Source organism: Sapajus apella, unplaced genomic scaffold (assembly GCF_009761245.1).
Source record: "Sapajus apella isolate SASKATOON/1434 unplaced genomic scaffold, GSC_monkey_1.0 scaffold96, whole genome shotgun sequence".
NCBI classification, from domain to species: domain Eukaryota; kingdom Metazoa; phylum Chordata; class Mammalia; order Primates; family Cebidae; genus Sapajus; species Sapajus apella.
In genome coordinates this window covers 7,205,455-7,224,700 of record NW_022437036.1, presented here as the reverse complement: position 1 = coordinate 7,224,700, position 19,246 = coordinate 7,205,455, and positions in this window count along the sequence as shown.

The following is a 19,246-nucleotide window of genomic DNA, read 5'->3' as shown; positions in this document are numbered from 1 at the left end:
ACTGCAAAAGGCCATCACGTCATGGCCACACAATTGGTAAAAAGCAGATCTCATTGCTGCTGTTGTTTTTGAGACAGGGTCTTGCTCCGTTGCCCAGACGGGAGGGCAGTGGTGCAATCTCAGCTCACTGCAACCCGCCTCCCGGGTTCAAGTGATTCTTGTGCCTCAGCCTTATAAGTAGCTGGCATCACAGACACATGCCACCACGCCCAGCTAATTTTTTTTGTATTTTTTGGTAGAGGCAGAGTTTCACCATGTTGGCCAGGCTAGAGATCCTGGTTTTGAGCCTAGTTCTGAATGACAATAGACTCATGTTTTTAATTTGGGAGTTCAAGAATGGGTGGATCTAGGGATTTAAACAATGTCCCCGGGACTTGGCTTGTATTTCTCTCTCTCTCCCTGACTCACCCATTACTCCTCTCTGTTCTCTACTGGTACTGGTTGGTTACTTCCTCAGGCAGTTTTTTTTTTTTTTTCCACCTGTGGCAGCCTGAGCAATTCAGGATTTATGACTATCAGTTTAGCATCCTCAGTGGAAAGAAACTTGTCATTTCCAAAACAGCAATAACAAAAACAAACAAAAAAATAACCTAGGGCTGATTCTCACTGGGTTGACTTTGGTCACATGTCCATCCCCGAACCAATCACTGTGGTCTGTGGTGGACTACACTGATTGGCCACACCCATGCCATGTGCCAGCCCTGGAACAGGGGGTTGATTCCTATCTGAATGGACGCATGGGAGGATGAGGATGGAGTGGCTCCACTATGGCGGATTGAGATGCTATTTCCAGAGGAGGGAGATGCAGACCCGCTGAAATTACAGACATCCCTACTGGAGAGGGGCGAGCACACACTGGTGGAGCCCCAGCCCTTCAGAGCACAGGGACCACTGCACTCCAGCCTGGGCGACAGTGCAAGGCTCTGTTTCAAAAAAAAAAAAAAGCTCGCATAACCCTGGGCTTCTCCTTTTTATGCAGAATTAGCCGGCTCTCAATGGCAGCCACCTAGAGACAGGCCATGAGTGCTCCACTTTGCTCCAGTCCCCACCACTCCCTATTACTCTCTGCCTGGACGCCTGCCTCATGCATGTAAGGACATCTGCCTGGAGGCATGTTGCTCTGTGACGCCTGCCCCAAACCATGACACATAGTGATGTCTAGCAGGTAATAAAAGGGTCTTCAGAAAAGGAAAAACAAAAATATCTGTGGCAGAGACTGCTGGATGCCATCACACTACTTAGTCTCCTTCCTCTTCTCTAATAGGAATCCAAAATTTTTGAATCCTGAGATGAGTTCAGCCAAAGGACTACATTTCTGCACTTTTGCAATGGGCATGGACATCCATGCATAAGCAGAAGGCAGTGGGTGGGGTGCCCAGGAGAGTTCTTTAAGGGACCGACTCAGTTGAGAGGTGGGCCCTTTCACCACTCCCCACTCCTCGTTCTTTTTGGCTGGAATACAAATATGATGGCTGGAGCACCGGCAGCCCTCTTGGGACTGAAGAAAAAGGCCAAAGGAAACATAGCCATCTCAGCACTGGCACCACTGAGCCTCTAACTGAGTGCCACTGACTGCCCATCCCTGGCATTTATGTGAGAAAATAAACCCTAGCAATAATTGACTCTAATTTCTACCTGAGACATTACTAAAGATTAATGGTATTTGCCATGTTCCAAGCTTGACACTGAGGTTTTCACATAATCACTCATTTAATCTCTACCACAATCCCACTATGTAGGTGCCCTTCGTGACCCATTTCACAGAACAGGCAACCAAGGCGCAGAGTCCATCAGCACGCAGCTAAGGAGGAGCTTGTCCTGGTAGTTTAACTCAGGCTCTCTGCGTCCAGGGCTTATGCTCAGGTTAGACAGGAAAAGTGGGTGCTGCTAAGGTGCAGGTGAGCAGGTTCCCACCTTACGTCTCCCAATAACCCAGCACTACGTCACATACCCTCAGCGTCCCCCTCTGCAGATGGGGCTGATCGTCCAGGCTCTGGCGCCTGCAGACTGTTATGGGGCTCCTATGAGTTCCCAAATTTCAACAGCTTTAAAAACACCGAGTGTTGTGCAAATAGAAAGCATTCCTTTTTTTTTTATTTTTTTTTGAGATGGAGTCTCATTCTGTCACCCAGGATAGAGTGCTGTGGTGTGATCTCAGCTCCCTGCAACCTCCACCTCCCAGCTTTCAGTGATTCTCCCACCTCAGCCTCCTGAGTAGCTTACAGCTACCCACCACCGCGCCTGGCTAATTTTTGTAATTTTAGTAGAGATGGGGTTTCACCACATTGGCCAAGCTGGTCTCCAACTCCTGACCTCAAGTAATTCACCTGCCTTGGCCTCCCAAAGTGCTGAGACTAGAGGCGTGAGCCACTGCCCCGGCCAGCATTAATCTTCTTCTTTTTTTTTTGAGATGGAGTCTCACTGTGTAACCCAGGCTGGAATGCAGTGGCATGATCTCGGCTCACTGCAACCTCTACCTCCTGGGTTCAGGCAATTCTCCTGCCCCAGCCTCCCAAGTAGTTAGGAATACTAACTAATGCACTACTCTTCTTCAGCCTTGGAAATCACAACAGAGCTGCACAAAATCACTGTGCCTGGCCAAGGACTGCTGCTTCGAAATTCAATTTTATTGAGGTCTAACTTACACACAATGAAATTCACCCTTTTTAGTTGTATAGTTCTGCTAATTTTGCAGCACATGCCATCGTGTGACCAGGGTCACAATCAAGCTATAGAACATTTCCATCCCCCCTAAAATTCCCTTGTGTTGCTTTTTAGTCAGTCACAACCCCTACCCTCAGCCCACGGCAACTAGTGATATTTTTTCTGTCACTATAGTTTTGCCTTCTCTAGCAGGTCATGTAAGTGGAATCAGTCAGGAGGCAGCCTTTTGAGTCTGGCCCTTTTGCTCAGTACAACGCATTGGAAATTCTTCCATGCTGCTGTGGGCTGGCTTTTTATTGTTGAATAGCTTTCCGCTGGAAAGATATACCACAGTTCATCCATTCATCTGTTGATGGACATTTGGTTTGTTTCCAGTTTTTAAGCCACTCTAAACATTCACAGACAGGTTTTTGTATGAACATCTATTTCTGTTTATCTTGGATAAATATCTAAGATATATCTAGGATGTTTTCCACAGTGCCTGGGCAATTTTGCATCTCCACACGCGGTCTTCAAGGGTTCGTTTTCCATACCCTCGCCAGCATTGGGATTGGCTGGTGTCTTTTTTCGGAGGGGGATGTTTTGTTTGTTGGTATTCTAGTATGCAGTGGTAGCTTTCTGTGGGTTTAATTTGCAGTTTCCTAATGACTAATACTGTTGAGCATCTTTTCATTGGTTTATTGGACATCCATATATATTCTTTGGTGAGGTTGTTAAAGGAAAAACTTCAGCCAAATTAAATTTAAAGGAGTTTGAGCAATGAACGATTTGCAAATGGGACAGCCCCCAGAATCAAGGCTAACTCAGAGAGACTCCAGGGGTGCCTTGTGGTCAGACCCAATTTACAGTCAAAAAAAAAAAAAAAAGAAGTGGCATACAGAAATCAGAAGTGAGGTACAGAAACATGGATTGGTTACAGCCCAGCGTTTGCCTTATTTGAACACAGTTTGAACGCTCAGCAGTGTGAGGGTGCAGTATGGCCGCTAGGGTTGGCCCAGGCTCAGCGACTGTTACAGGTGCATACTCCTAAGTTAGGTTTTCAATCTCGTCTGCCTCTTAAGTTAGGTTATGGTTCATCCACAAGGACTTAAATATAGAGTCTGGAGTCCTTCTCAGGCTATATTTCATTCGCCTTAACAAGGTGTTGGTTCAAATATTTTGCTCATTTTTAATTGAGTCATTTGTTTTCTTATCATCGTCTTGTAAGGGTGATTTATATGTCCTCTATTCCAGTCCTCTATCAGATATGTGTTTTGCAAATATATTTTCCCAGTCTATGGTTTGTGTTTTCATTTTTGTAACAGTGTCTCTTGAAGAGCTGAAGTTTTTCGTTTTGATTAAAGTCAATTTATCAATTTATTCATTTACATTTTATGCTTTCTGTGTTCTATCTTTTTTTTTTGAGTTGGAGTTTCGATCTTGTTGCCCAAGCTGGAATGCAATGGCATGATCTTGGTTCACTGCAACCTCCGTCTCCTGGGTTCAAGTGATTCTCCTGCCCCAGCCTCCTGAGTAGCTGGGGTTACAGGCATGCCCCACCATGCTGGCTAAATTTGTATTTTCAGTAGAGACAGGGTTTCTCTTTTGTGGTCAGGCTGGTCTTGAACGCCCAGCCTCAGGTGATCTGCCTGCCTTAGCCTCCCAAAGTACTGGGATTATAGGTGTGAGCCACCATGCTCGGCTTTGTGTTCTATCTTAAAAAGACCTGAGCCTAATCCAAAGTTATGAAGATTTTCTGTTATGTTTTCTTCTAGAAGTTTTATTGATTGATTGAGATGGAGTTTCACTCTTGCCCAGGCTGGAGTGCAGTGGTGTGATCTCAGCTCACTGCAACCTCCACTTCCCAGGTTCAAGCGATTCTCCTACCTCAGCGTCCTGAGTAGCTGAGATTACAGGCACACACCACCACACCTGGCCAATTTTTTATATTTTTAGTAGAGATGGGGTTTCATCATGTGAGCCAGGCTGGTCTCAAACTCCTGACCTCAGGTGATCCACCTGCCTCAGCCTCCTAAAGTGCTGGGATTACAGGTGTGAGCCACTGTGCCTAGCCTATAGTTTCAGTTTTTACACCGAGATCTATGATCGATTTCAATCTTTTAAAAGAAATCGATGTTGAGATGTGGGTTGAAGTTCATTGTTTTGTGAGTGGATGTGCAACAGTGGCAGCACCATTTGTTGAAAGGCTTTCCTTTTTGCACTGAATTGCTTTGACACTATTATTGAAAATCAGCTGACATGAAAGGTCTGGGTCCCTTTCTGAACTCTGCGTTCTGTGCCATCGATCAACGTGTCATTTCCGTCGTTAATACCACACTAGAGCCTGTGCCTGGTAAACACCGTATCAGTGTTAGCACTTGCCATATTTTATCATTTAAAAAATAAGCTTAATTTTGGAATTTCTTTACTTGGAAAATTTATTTTTGAATAATAAATGATGGAAAAAGTTGCAAATCTAGAACAGAGATTTTCCTTATATCCTTCTTCTCACACCCAGCTTCTCCTAGCATGAATGTTTTACATGTCCACGGTACTTTTTTTCTTTTAATCAAAGCAAACACATTAACATTGGCACAGTACTATTAGCTCAGCTGTTTATTTGAATGTCACCAGAATTCCCATTAGTGGCTGTTTTCCCTATTCCAGGGTTCAATTCAGAATAACACATTGCATAGAACCTTGGGTTTTTAGATGCATCTTTTAACATCTCTCAGGATGCATCTTATAATAATCAGATGCATCTTATAGTCCATGGTGTTTTATACATTGATAGTTAGGGTTTTTTTTCCATAGTGGCATGTAGCATGCTTTAAATTTAATGCAATAGGGTATTATTATTACTTGATCTTCTTAAACCTCAACTTCTTCATCTGTAAAATGAAAATAACGCTGGGACTCACCTCATAGAGATGTGGAAAGACAAAATGAGAGACACACAAAAGGAAGTGCCTCACAGAGAGGTTGGCACATGAGCCCTTGTTAATTAATGGTGGCGTTAAACCCAAGCGCGAGCTCTATCCAGTGTGCCTGGGGCTCAGTGAGCGCTTCTTTCCTTGCCTTTCCCTATGTCGGAGAAATGCCCGGAGCCCAATTTCTTAGTAGCTTTCCTTCAAACAAGAGCCCACAGGAATAGCTACCAATTAAAATAACAAAGTTTCAGGTGACAACATTTGCAGAAGCTGCAAATGTTTAATAAGAGCCCAGTCGCTGGGAGGCTCAGACAGCTACCTCCTCCGGGAGATCTGAAGCCTGCATTTCAAGTTTGCCAGCAAATTCGCTTTTATTAGCATAAGACCCTGGCCCTTTCTCCTTGGAATGTCTGGGCCCAGGCCTCTTGTCCTGGGTCACTTCTCTCTTTTTTTGCTTTCACTTTCTGAAACACATTCCCTTGTTTTATGTGCTTGAGCTTTTTAAAAATTATACACGCGGCCAGGCGCGGTGGCTCACACCTGTAATCCCAGCCCTTTGGGAGGCTGAGGCGGGTGGATCACCTGAGGTCAGGAGCTTGAGGCCAGCCTGACCAACATAGAGAAACCCAATCTCTACTAAGAATACAAAATTAGCCAGGTATGGTGGCACATGCTTGTAATTCCCAGCTACTGGGGAGGCTGAGGCAGGAGAATTGCTTGAACTGGAAGGCGGAGGTTGCAGTGAGCTGAGATCATGCCATTGCACTCCAGCCTGGGCAACAAGAGTGAAACTCTGTCTCAAAAAAAAAAAAAAATTATATAAGCAACACATCTGTTGCGGATGGAGTAGAAAAATGAGATGAAAGGAAAAACGTAAAAGAGGCCTGTAATTTCATCACTCAGAGATTGTCATTGGATACAAAGTATTTTTCTTTCCTTTTCTGGTTGTTAAAATAAAGCACTCATTGTCAAATAAATGAGAAATTATAGAAAAAGCATAAAAGCAAAACATTCTGTTCTCATGTCACCATCCAGGTTACCAAAGTGTAACATGCACCCTTTCCAAAATGTTCATGTCTATGCTTTCATATGTACTTAAAAATATTGCAAGTTCTAGTACCTGGGGTAGGCTCTGGGGGAAGGCCACTTGGATTTAAATTTTGCCTGTCACCAACTAGCCATGAGCAGCCTATGTGACTTCTTTAGGTCTCGGTCTCCCTAACTGTTGAATGGGAATATCATTGAAACCTACTTCAATTATTGAGAACATGACCTGAGATACAGTACATAAAAGTCCTTAGCTGGCTGGGCACCGTGGCTCACACCTGTAATCCCAGCACTTTGGGAGGTGGGAGGATCCCATGAGCCCAGGAGTTCAAGACCAGCCTGGGCAATATGATGAAACCCCATCTCTACAAAAAAAATGAAAATATTAGGGCTGGGCATGGTGACTCAGGCCTGTAATCCCAGCACTTTGGGAGGCCGAGGTGGGCAGATCACAAGGTCAAGAGATCGAGACCATCCTGGCCTATATGGTGAAGCCCCGTCTCTACTAAAAATACAAAAAATTAGCCGGGTGTGGTGGTGCGTGCCTGTAGTCCCAGCTACTAGGGAGGCTGAGGCAGGAGAATCACTTGAAACTGGAAAACGGAAGTTGCAGTGAGCTGGCATCGTGCCATTGCATTCCAGCCTGGCAATAGAGCCAGACTCCATCTCAAAAAAAAAAAAAAAAAAGAAATATTACCCAGGTGTGGTGATGTGCACCTGTGATCCCAGCTACTCGGGAGGCTTGGGCAGGAGAATTGCTTGAAACTGGAAAACGGAAATTACAGTGAGCTGAGATTGCGCCACTACACTCCAGCCTGGGTGACAGAGTGAGAACTTGTCTCAAAAAAAAAAAAAAAAAGGAAAAAAGTCCTTACACATGATGGTTGGCACAGAATGAACCTTGAAAAATGGCCATGATGATTGGTGTGCTTGTTTTCAATTGCTGCCTAACAAACAACCACAGAAACTCAGTGGCTTAAAACAGCACCATTGATCATCTCACATTTACGATCTCACCGTCTTCGTGGCAAAGGATTCCAGGCACAGCTTGACTGGATCCTCAGCTCTGGGTCTTGCAAGGCTGCAGTCAAGATGCTGGCTGAGGCTGGGTTCTCCTCTTGGAGGCTCAGGGTCCTCTCCCAGGCAGATGTGGTTATTGGCAAAGTTCATTTTGCTGCAGCTGCAGAACTCATGGAGCATGCTTCTTCCTGGATAGCAGAAGGTTGGCTGCCGCTATCAACCACGCCCTTCTTCCTTCTCTGATCTCTAGAGCCTCTCTGCAAAGGCTCACCTGGTGAGGTCAGGCCCATCCAGGATCATCTCCCTTTGATGAACTCAAAGGCAATTCCTACAGCACCTAATTACATGAGAAAATCTCTTTATCTTTGCCCTGGGACATAATAACATAATCACAAGTGTGACATTTTATCATATTCAAGGTCCTACCCACACCAAGGGGAGGCGGTTATCCAGGACGTGAACCACAAGGGGAGGGAATCTCGGGGCCATTTTAGAATTCTGCTTACCATAGGTAGTACTCATAGGGCCTTCTGGTCACCCTGTGTTTTAGTTTGGGGGCAAACTAAAGGAACTTAATCTGTTTCCAGGGGTTTTATACCTGGTCAAGACCATCCCATCTATCTGACCAACATTGGAACTGAACGTTGAAATAGTTTGGATCTGTGGTTGGGGAGGCCTTAGGAAACTTTCTTTTTCTTTTCTTTTTTTTTTTTTTTTTGAGACAGAGTCTCCCACCATCACCCAGGCTGGAGTGCAGTGGTGCCATCTCAGCGCCTGCAACCTCTGCCTCCCTGGTTGAAGTGATTCTGCTAGGATTACAGGCATGAACCACTGCACCCGGCCGAGCAGCTGAATTCTAGGGACATTGATAAGTAACTAGTTTATTCATTCATCCTCCAAGTAACGACTGCACCCTTGGAACTCCTGAGCTTAGTGCTGAAACATAGAAACTCATGTGGGCACGAAAGATGGTGGGATCTCTTCTGAGCACTTACTCTACCCAAGTGCTGTTGTTGAATTAGCTCAGTTATGCTCGCAACAAGCCCGTAATGGAGGTTGACCCCCTAGAATGACCCCCATTTTGCAGAGAAATTGATGTGAAGAGAGATTGTTTAACCTGGCCAAGATTGCACAGCTAGAAAGCAGCAAGGCTGAGACGGGACCCAGACATCTTACTCCACAGCCCATAGGCACCATCCTCCATCCTGTGAGCCCCACGCTCATGGGCACGGCCTCTTGGCTTGGAGGTGAACGAGCTCCTTTCCCCTGCCGGAATGCCTGTCTCTGGACTCTCTCTGGACTGGTGGGAGGGAGGGGAGGAAGGGCGGGCCTGCTGGCAAACCATGGCCACAAAGAAAGTGGCCTCGGCTGCCCTGGGCTGAGGGGGCAGACCTGAGCCATGGATAGGGACATTTCAGGGACCCTAGTGACCACATCCTCTGCGCCTGGCAGGGGCCAAAGGGAAAGGCCTGGAACTTTTCCCCACAGAGTGTCACAGAGCAGCCGTGTCCCCTCAGCAGATCTGGCCAGTTCTGAGTGTTTTCTGTCCATCAAAAATACACCCAATGAGTGTAGGTTAGGTACCCCCTCCACTTTCTTCTGACCAACCATTGGAACTGAACGTTTAGCAGTTCAGTTTAGCAGGGAGAAGCATTAGGGAAGCTGAGGGCAGACATCCTTAAAGCATCTGGACACATCTGGTTCCTTGCAAAGCTACCTCTGTGCAGCAGGTGAAGGTGGAGAGAGGGAGTTTGAGTGTGGATGACCCAATGACTAGGTGCAAATGCTGCAGTCCTGGGCGGAGCTATGAAACCAGTCTGTGCCTCGGTTTCCCTGGGTAGAAAGTGGGGCTAATGTCAGTCTTTGCCTTCCAGGGTTGCGGGTGGGACTGCATGAGATAATGCACGTGAAGCACGTAACACCTCATCTAGGAGATGCGAAGCCTGGGCACAGTTCCCACCACTCAGGTGGTGCTGCGACCTCCCCACTGTGTGGCACGGTATCCGTGTAACAAAAATGTGCTTGTACTCCTTAAATCTACAAAAATGAAAAACATCTTTAAAAAGAAGACGGTAAGCTCAGAGATTGTGAGTTATGCTTTGCGAACAACATGGCTTTCCTCTTCCCACAAAGGCAGTGGCCCTGGCAGAGGCTGTTGGCCCCTCTCCCCCTCAGGCCCCGCCCTCCTCCAGTGCCACTGCTCCCTGCAAACATGCAGGTGACCTTATACCCCCGGGGTTCCCTAGGTCCCTGTGCTTGGAATCACACATCCCTCCTGGGCCTTAGGCCCGCGTCCTGGCCACAGTGGTTGGCAATGAGGTGGGCACTGGGTGTAGCTGAGCTGATCAAATTCCTTCCCTTTCAAATGGGTCTGGGAGGGGAAAAACTCACTTCAAGGCTCCCAGTGCCTCTGCCCTCTGTGAACTGCACAAACCTGGAATAATTTCCTCCTGGTCATCTGGCCTGGGCAAGGCTGGGGGCTGCCCAAGGGCAGGAAGACCAAGGTCCCGTTGGCTCCTTCGAGCCCAGCACTCAAGGCTTGTGCTGATCCATGGTAGGCGGTTAATCATTATTTGATGAATGAATGAATGAATGAATGAATGAGCAGCCTGCTTTCTCCTCTTTTTCCATCAGTAGGAAAGAACTGCCTTCTCAGAAGACTGCAGCTTTTCTTTTATTCTTTTTTCTTTCTTGCTCATTTATTTTAATTTTTCGTTAATGGATATTTCAAACTTGAGTATAGTCAAAGAACCCCCCAAATACTGACTCAGGCTTTAGCAACGATCATCCCGATGTTTTTTCATATTTCCTTCTCTCCTCTATGAGGGGAGTAGAGGGGCTAGGATATTTTAAAGCAAATCCCAGACGCTGAATCATTTTGCTGCCAAATACTTCAGTATGTATCTTAATATTAATATTAATTAACACATAAATATTTTTTTCAAATAACCATAATCACACTCTCATACTTAACGAAAACAATAATAATTTCTTTTTTTTTTGAGACAGAGTTTCACTCCTGTTACCCAGGCTGGAGTGCAATGGCGCGATCTCGGCTCACCGCAACCTCCGCCTCCTGGGTTCAGGCAATTCTCCTGCCTCAGCCTCCTGAGTAGCTGGGATTACAGGCACGCGCCACCATGCCCAGCTAATGTTTTGTATTTTTAGTAGAGACGGGGTTTCACCATGTTGACCAGGATGGTCTCGATCTCTTGACCTCGTGATCCACCCGCCTCGGCCTTCCAAAGTGCTGGGATTACAGGCTTGAGCCACCGCGCCCAGCTCAATAATAATTTCTTAATATCACACAATACGCAGACCATGTTCAAATTTCCTCCCCTATCTCAAGAACTGTCTATGTAGGTTTGCTCAGATCTTACTGTGTTATAATCACACTGAGGTCTCGGCTGGAATTTATTTGGTTGCAGGTGACCAAATGTCTGCCACTGGGATGTTTCTAGCTGCTCCTTGGAAGTAGGTTTTCATGGTTAGGAGGTCTGAGAAATACTGAGTTCCAGAAAGTGAGGCTATCCCCATCCCTCTCCCTTCTTTAGAAGGCTAAAGCGTGTGGTGAATCTGAGTGTAAAAGAGATTTTTGCAAACTTGGTTGATCTTGGAAATCTTTTTTTTTTTTTTTTTTTTCCTGAGACAGAGTCTTTCTCTGTCTCCCAGGCTGGAGTTCAGTGGTGGGATCTCAGCTACTGCAACCTCTGCCTACTGGGTTCAAGCCATTCTCTTCCCTTAGCCGCCTGAGTAGCTGGGATTACAGGCACCCACCACCACACCTGGTTAATTTTTGTATTTTTAGTAGGGATGAGGCCAGGCTGATCTTGAACTCCCAACCTTGAATAATCCACCTGTCTTGGCCTCCCAAAGTGCTGGGATTACAGGCATGAGCCACCCCACCATGCCTGGCTGATCTTGGCAATCTTTGAGTTCATAAAGGTGATCTCTCTCCCAAAGGGGTAAAAATTGGTTCTTCAGTGGCAACCCCCCCTTTTTTTTTTTTTTGGTAGAGTCGGGATTTCACTACATTGCCCAGGCTGATCTCAAACTCCTAGGCTCAAGCGGTCTGCCTGCCTTGGCTCCCAAAAGTGCTGGGATTTCAGGCATGAGCCACTGTGCCGGGACTCGAAATCCTGCTTTTTATGTATAAGGCCCATGTGCACATTCACTACATAAATAGATACACTGTGTATCTGTGGCATTAAAATTGCACATGGAGGGAGTGGTAATACAGAAAATGTTCCAGAAAAGCTCCTTAGAGCTGTGGAAATGAAACAATAAATGAAGAAACATTATTTTATTTTCCATCTGCACCTTAGTTCCCACATCTGTAAAACTGGGATAATAATCGCGCCTAATTCAGAGTTGTTGCAAGATTTAAACGCATTTGCAGAGCGCCTGGCTCATTGGAAGTGCTCCATACGTGTTAGTTATTATTATGGTTGTTGTTCTTGATGTTTTTGGAGCATTTTGTAGGTGTTGGGAAATTAAAGACACAGTTCTGGGATCAGATGAACTGGGTTTGGAGACTTTCCTTCAAATTTGTGACCATTCCATTTTCTCATCTGCCTTGCGGATGTTGCTGTCCAGGTTTAAGGGAGTAACACAAGCAAAGTCCCTGGTACGTATTAACCGACCATTATTATTCTCCCCTTCTGCAGGTGGGCAAACTGAGGCCCCAAGCCCTGGAGAGATGTGCTCAGACAGATGTGCAGGTCCCTCTCCTCGAGCCCATCAGCCTTCAGCCAGCCTTTGTTCTGCCACCTTCTCCCGGAAGTCACACGTCCCTCTCCACCTCCCTCCCACATCACAGGAGTCTGCACACACCCAACCCAGCTCCAAAGCCTCTGACAGGTGTGAGTTTCTTGTTTTTGTTGCCTTTTTTAAAAGAGCTTGCAACTTTGCCTTTGTCTAAACAGAGCAGCCGTGAAAGCAGAGAACCTGGAAGCCTCCCTGGTCCCTCTGCCAAGCACTGGCTTGGGTCAACCAGAGCCGTCAACTCTGCTATCTTTTCTGCTGGAGGCGGTTAGGGCAGACCCGGTGCTGGGACTCACCAGGGCCTCCTATGGTTTTCTCTGATTTTCTGGGTCTGCAAATCAGGAGCCCCTGGTTGTAAACCCTGCAAGCTGACTCCAGCAAATTCGCCCTTTTGATTAGGGAGGCCGAGGACCCCGGGCACTCTGAAGCCCAATTGCAGTGACATATTCTTTGTTTTTGTGTCCACCACATCAGCTTTTGAGAATGTGGCACTGGCAGTCCCCGAGGTGTAACCTCTGTCTGGCTGCGGCTCAGGCTCTGGGGGTATGGAGGGAGGGTCGGGGATGCCAGCCTGGGCCATCACCTGCTTGCACAGTTCTGGAAATCAATAGCTGTGTCTGCCTTGGAGGAGGACAGAGAACCTTCCAGTGGCTTCTGTTGTGTTGTTTTTAATTTTTAGCCGTGGAGTCCAGCATGGGAGCCAGTCTGCCTGTATTCAAGTCTTATTTTCTTCTATCCTCTACTGGTGACCCTTGAGTAACCACAGCTAAGAAATTAAGATAATTAAAATCTCTCCAGGCCTCAGTTTCCTTATGTACAAAGTAGAGACAATGATAGCAACTTTTCACAGGATTCATGGGGGATAAAGTGAAAGGATGCATTTAGACCTGGCACACAGGGTACGCTCAATAAATGTCAGCTGTGGCAGTAGGGCCCTGCTGAGCTGGCCCCATCCACCTCTCGGGCTTCATATCCTACCACCATTCCCCTCCCTCCACACTCTGCTGCAGCTGCCCTGGCCTCCCCTCCCCTCCCCTGGCTTCTCCTCCCCTCCCCTGCCCTCCCCTCCCCTCCCCTCCCCTGGCCTCCCTTTCCCTTTCCTCCCCTTCCCTCCCCTCCCCTCCCCTCCCTGGTTTCCCCTCTCTGGTTTCCCCTCCCCTTCCCTTCCCTTCCTGATACAAGGCAGGTTGAGTTCACTTCAAGGCTTTTGCCTTTCTGCTTCCTCTAGCTGGGAAGCTGTTCCCAGATCCAGGCTCCCTACCTGCTTATTGTCTCAGATCTGGGGTCACTTCTAGGCGGCCACTTTCTCTCACATGACCCTGTTTTATTTGCTTTTAACCTTTACCCCCACTAGAATGATTTGGTGCATTTATCTCTCGCTTGTGTATTGTCTGATCTACTCCTGCAAAGTAAATTTCCACGTTTAGGAACCCTATCTGTACCCCTGAGTGCCTAAGATAGCAGTGGCGTACCGTACCTGGTCAGTAAGTGACTGGGTAGAACACAAAGCCAGTGCTGGCTGAGCTTTGGTTAAACCCTGTGCTTGGTATTCGGAGAAGAAGTCCATTGTACACATTTCTTCCCTTAATTTTATGGCACATCTCTGAAGGGGGTACTCTTCTCAGACTCATATCACAGATGAGGCAACAGTCTCAGAGATGTTAAGTAACTTCCCTGAGGTCACACAGCTAGTAAGCAGTAGGGGCTTAGAGAGGCTGAAATCTGGGTCTATCCCAGTGCTTCTTTGGCCCTTTTTTTTTGAAACTGAGTCTCACTCTGTCACCCAGGCTGGGGTGCAGTGGTGTAATCTCAGTTCACTGCAACCTCTACCTCCCAGGTTCAATGCCTCATGCCTCAGCTCCCCGAGTAGCTGGGATTACAGGTGCGCACCCCCACACCCAGCTAATTTTTGTATTTTTAGTAGAAACAGGTTTCACCATGTTGGCCAGGCTGGTCTCAAACTCCTGAGCTCAAGTGATCTGCCTGCCTTGGCCTCCTGAAACGCTGGGATTACAGGCGTGAGCACCAGGCCCGGCCATCCCTGGCCCTCTTTGAATGAGGTCCTGGAGCTTTGATGGAAGGAGTGAAGGACAGCAGTGCTACCATGTCTCGTTTGAGGCACACTTTCATTCTGCACTCTTAATGTTTACATCCCAAATTGCCTTTGAGCCCCCAGCAGCCCTGGTATATCATGGGATATGAATAGAATGGGCATTGCTGTCCCCATTACACAGGTAGGGAAGTTGAGGCTCAGAGCCGGGAGGTAATCTCTCCAGGCCATCAGATCCCAGCTTAGCCTTCTGTGGGACGTGTGGTTGTTGGACTTGAGAAAGGTCTCAGCTTAAACCCTGGTCATCTGGGACCCTCCTCCTGGCCAGTGGGGTCACCTGCCATGTGCTGTCACTCTTCTTCACGGTGCGGCCCCTCCCTTGCACCCGCCCTTGCATTCAGGTGCTCACCGCACCCTCCCTGCCTTGCCAGACGCATGCCGTCCAGTGCAGTGGACACTAGATCAACAGGGGGCAACTTTGCTCCCACCTCCAGGGGACATTTGGCAGTGTCTGGAGGCATTTGTGGTGGTTGCATCTGGAGAGAGAGGACACTACTGTAACTAGGAGACAGAGTCCAGGGTTGCCGCTGGGTGCCCCACAATGCACAGCACAGCCCACACTACAGCGCTGGGAGCCAGGTTGAGAATCTCTGCCTCAGACCCCAGTGGCTACTGAGTACTTGAAATGCCACTGGACTGAGTTGAGATGCGCAGTGAGTATAAAACACACACTGGATTTCAAAGACTTAGTCTGAAAAACGGACTATAAACAATTTCATTAATTATTGACAAATATTAACTACATGCCAAAGTGATAATATTTTGGATATAGTGGGTTAACTAAAATGGAGGATAACATTCAGTGTGCCTGTTTATTTTTGTAATTTGATTTGTGGCTACTAGAAGATTTCAGATGACTTCTAGGGCTCACGTCATACATTGCTTGGGCAGCACCGTGCTGGACTGGACGTCCACGAGGAAAGCGCTCTGTCGGGTTTGCTCATCATGCAGGGCTAGGCAGGAGCTTGGCACGTGCTGGGTGATCCGTAGATAGTTACGGGAATAGGAAGAAAGGAGGCACAGCAGAGAGGGAGGGAGGGAGAAGGAAGGAAGAAGGAGGGAAAGAAGGAAGGAGGGATGGAGGGAAAAAAGGAGGGAGGAAGGAAGAAGGAAGGAAGAAGGGAAGGAAAGAACAAAAGGAAGGAAGAAAGGGAGGGAAGAAAAGAAGGAAGAAGGCAAGGAGGAGAGAAGAAGGGAGAGGGAGGAGGCGGAAACCCCATCTCTATTAAAAATACAAAAATTAGAGAAAGAGAAGGAGGGAAGGGAGGAAGGGGGAAGAAAAGGGGGAAAGAAAGGGGAAAGGAAAGAGGGAGGGAGGAATAGAAGGAAGGAGACACAGCATTCCCTGGAGCTGTCTTGAGAGGCCCCTAAAAACCCACTGGTGAGCCCAGAATTCTCTCCCCACATCCGGTATTTAAGGCAGCTGTCAAGGAGTGCTTCCTTCTGTCTGCCCTGTCCCTGGTCCCCGCCCCACCCGTCTGGGGGTGGCCTTGGGTACTCACTTCATGCCCTATTTGGGAGCTTCTCCACTTGCAACCTGCTCCTATTCTGGTCCTCATGAGCAGTGAGAGGTAGTTAGGATCGAAGATCTCAGCTGTTTGAGCCAGGAGCCTCCGGGATAATAAAAATCCTGACAACCAGGGATGCAGTTCCAGGCTTTCTGTGACTTTAACTATCTTTGGCAAATGGATTGATTTTCCCCACAAGAAAAGGGGATGAGCCGGGAACACATATTTAGAAACTTCTGTGCTGTCCTGACAATAGGCTTTCTGAGAATAAGGCGAATTCCTCACCATTACGCAACAGAGATGACTGAGCCAGTGTGAGCAGCGCGGCCAGCTGGACGCAGCAGGATTCTGTCCCTAATATTCAAAACAGGTCAGTTTCCGGCCGGCGCGGTGACTCAGGTGACTCATGACCATAATCCCAGCACTTTGGGAGGCCGAGGCGGGTGGATCACCTGAGGTCTGGAGTCTGAGACCAGCCTGGCCAACATGGTGAACCCCCATCTCTACTAAAAATACGAAAAAGTAGCCAGGTGTGGTAGTGGGCACCTGTAATCCCAGCTACTCAGGAGGCTGAGGCAGGACATCGCTTGAACCCGGGCGGTGGAGGCTGCAGTGAGCCAAGATAATGGTATTGCACTCCAGCCGGGACGACAGAGTGAGACTCCATCTCAAAAATAAATAAATAAATAAATAAATAAATAAAAACAGGTCAGTTTTCTTCCCCACCCTCTACAGCTTATGGATTGACTGGGAGCAGCTTTGAGGGCAGGACCGATTCCAGGTGGCACTGAGGGGGATGGCTAGAGGGGACGTATTTGAATCATAAACCCGGTGGCCATTTGATTTCTCAATTAGCTCTATCATTGTCATCGCCAAGCAGTCTGGCTTAGAAGTGAGAATTTACAGAGTTGAATGATGAGTTTCTTTTTTTCTTTTCTTTTTTTTTTTGAGACAAAGTCTCGTTCTTCTTGCCCAGGCTGGAGTGCAACGGCGTAATCTCTGCTCATCGCAACCTCCGCCTCCAGGGTTGAAGTGATTCTCCTGCCTGAGCCTCCCGAGTAGCTGGGATTACAGGCGTCCGCTACCACTCCCGACTAATTTTTTATATTTTTAGTAGAGACAGGGTTTCACGATGTTGGTCAGGCTAGTCTCAAACTCCTGACCTCAGGCGATCCACCTGCCTCTGCCTTCCAAAGTGCTGGGATTACAGGCGTGAGCCACTGTGCCCGGCGGTGAGTTTCTTTTTGTTTCTACGATCCTGAGATTTTTTTTTTTTTCTTAAAGAAGATCATATTGCGGCAGTAGCCTGTTTTTTTGTTCTGAAATTGCAAAGTGTAGGAAAACACAAAGAAACAACAAAATGACCTGGAACCCTATCACTCAATGATCACCACCACAAACATCTGCCTTTCAGCATTTTGTACATAAGAATTCATAATTTATTGTGTATCATATTTTGCAATATTGCTATCATATGCCATTTTAAACTGTTTTTTTCTTTATGGCAAGAATGTTTTGTCATGACATCGAATATGCAACATCACTTTAAATGACTGCATAGCTCTTCACTGTAAAAGCAAACCGATGCTTATTTAAACAATTCTCTATTGTTGGATATTTAGACTGGTTCCAACTTTTTGCTCTTGTAAATAACTGTACAATGGACATCCTGATACATAAGTCTTTGCACACATCTGTGATTATTTCCTTAGGGTAATTTCCTAGAAGTAAAATTACTGGTGAAATGATTCACACATATTAAGACTTTTGATAAATACCAACGTATTTGCCTAGAAAGTTTATGACAAATAACATTGCCAAAGGAAATATGAGTCTGTCTCCCCGGCCCCTCCTCATCTTCTTCAGTCCTGGTATACATCAATGACAATGCAGAGAAAAAAATGTAAATAATTCTACCTCCTGAAGAAAACCACTGCTAACAATTTAGTGAATATCTCCTCCAAATTGTTTTCTGTGTACTTGTATTCATGTATGTGTGTGTGTTTCAGAAATGGAATAATGTATATATACTGATTTGTAACCCAATGTTTTTTTTTTAGACGGAGTCTGGCTTTGTTGCTCAGACTGGAGTGCAGCGGTGCAATCTTGGCTCACTGCAACCTCCACTTCCAGGATTCAAGTGATTGTCCTGCCTCAGCCTCTCGAGTAGCTGGGATTACAGGCACATGCCGCCACGCCTGGCTAATTTTTGTATTTTCAGTAGAGATTGGGTTTCACCATGTTGGCCAGGCTGGTCTTGAACTCCTGGCTTCTAGTAATCCTCCCACCTCAGCATCCCAAAGTGCTGTGATCACAGGCATGAGCCACAGCTCCCGGCTTATTAATCTAATTTTTTTAACTGCATGTCGTCATCATCTTTTATGAAGCATCATTCACTTCCGTGGCTTCAGATTGTTACAGCAAAGTCTGTACTGTAGAATATTTCACCAATACAGACTTCGGTGCTGAACCTATAAGCTACTTTCAGCTTTCCCCATATAATGATATGGAATTACATTTCCTTCCTTATACAGAGTTTTAAAATAATTCCTTAGGAATAAAAAATGTTTTTTCAAGGATTTTAACATGTATTCTAGAACTCAGAAGAGCTGAATCTCTTTCCTTCCTCCAGTTGTAAGCTTGGCATTTCCCCACTTGGCTAACACCGAGGGTTCCCATTCTTTTCAAATATTGCTACTCTGAAAGGCATACGAAGGAATGTTGTTACAATTTCCACCTCCATTGATTGATTCCTCATGAATCTAAACGTTTCTCCTGTGTGCATTGCCCACTTTTATTTCTATTTCTGTGACTTGCCTGTCATTTTTCTTTAGCCATTTTTATGCCCCTATATGAGCTTTGTCTATTTTAAAAGGCTAAATACTTTGTCATGTAGGTTGGAAATATTTTTCCTCATTGTTTTATGTCTTTTAATTGTATTAGTGATGGTTTTTTATGTCCAAGGGTTTTAAAAAGTAGGTAATTATAATGAATACAGTTGCATATATTTGTTGTGTACAACATGATGTTTTGAAATATGTATACCTGGTAGCATGGCTAATTCAGGCTAATTAGCATATGCATTCCCTCACATACTTAACATTCTTTGTGGTAAGAACATTTAAAATCTGCTCTTACTGATTTTCAAGAGTATTTTGTTATTAGGCCGGGCACGGTAGCTCATGCCTATAATCCCAGCACTTTGAGAGGCCATGGTGGGCAGA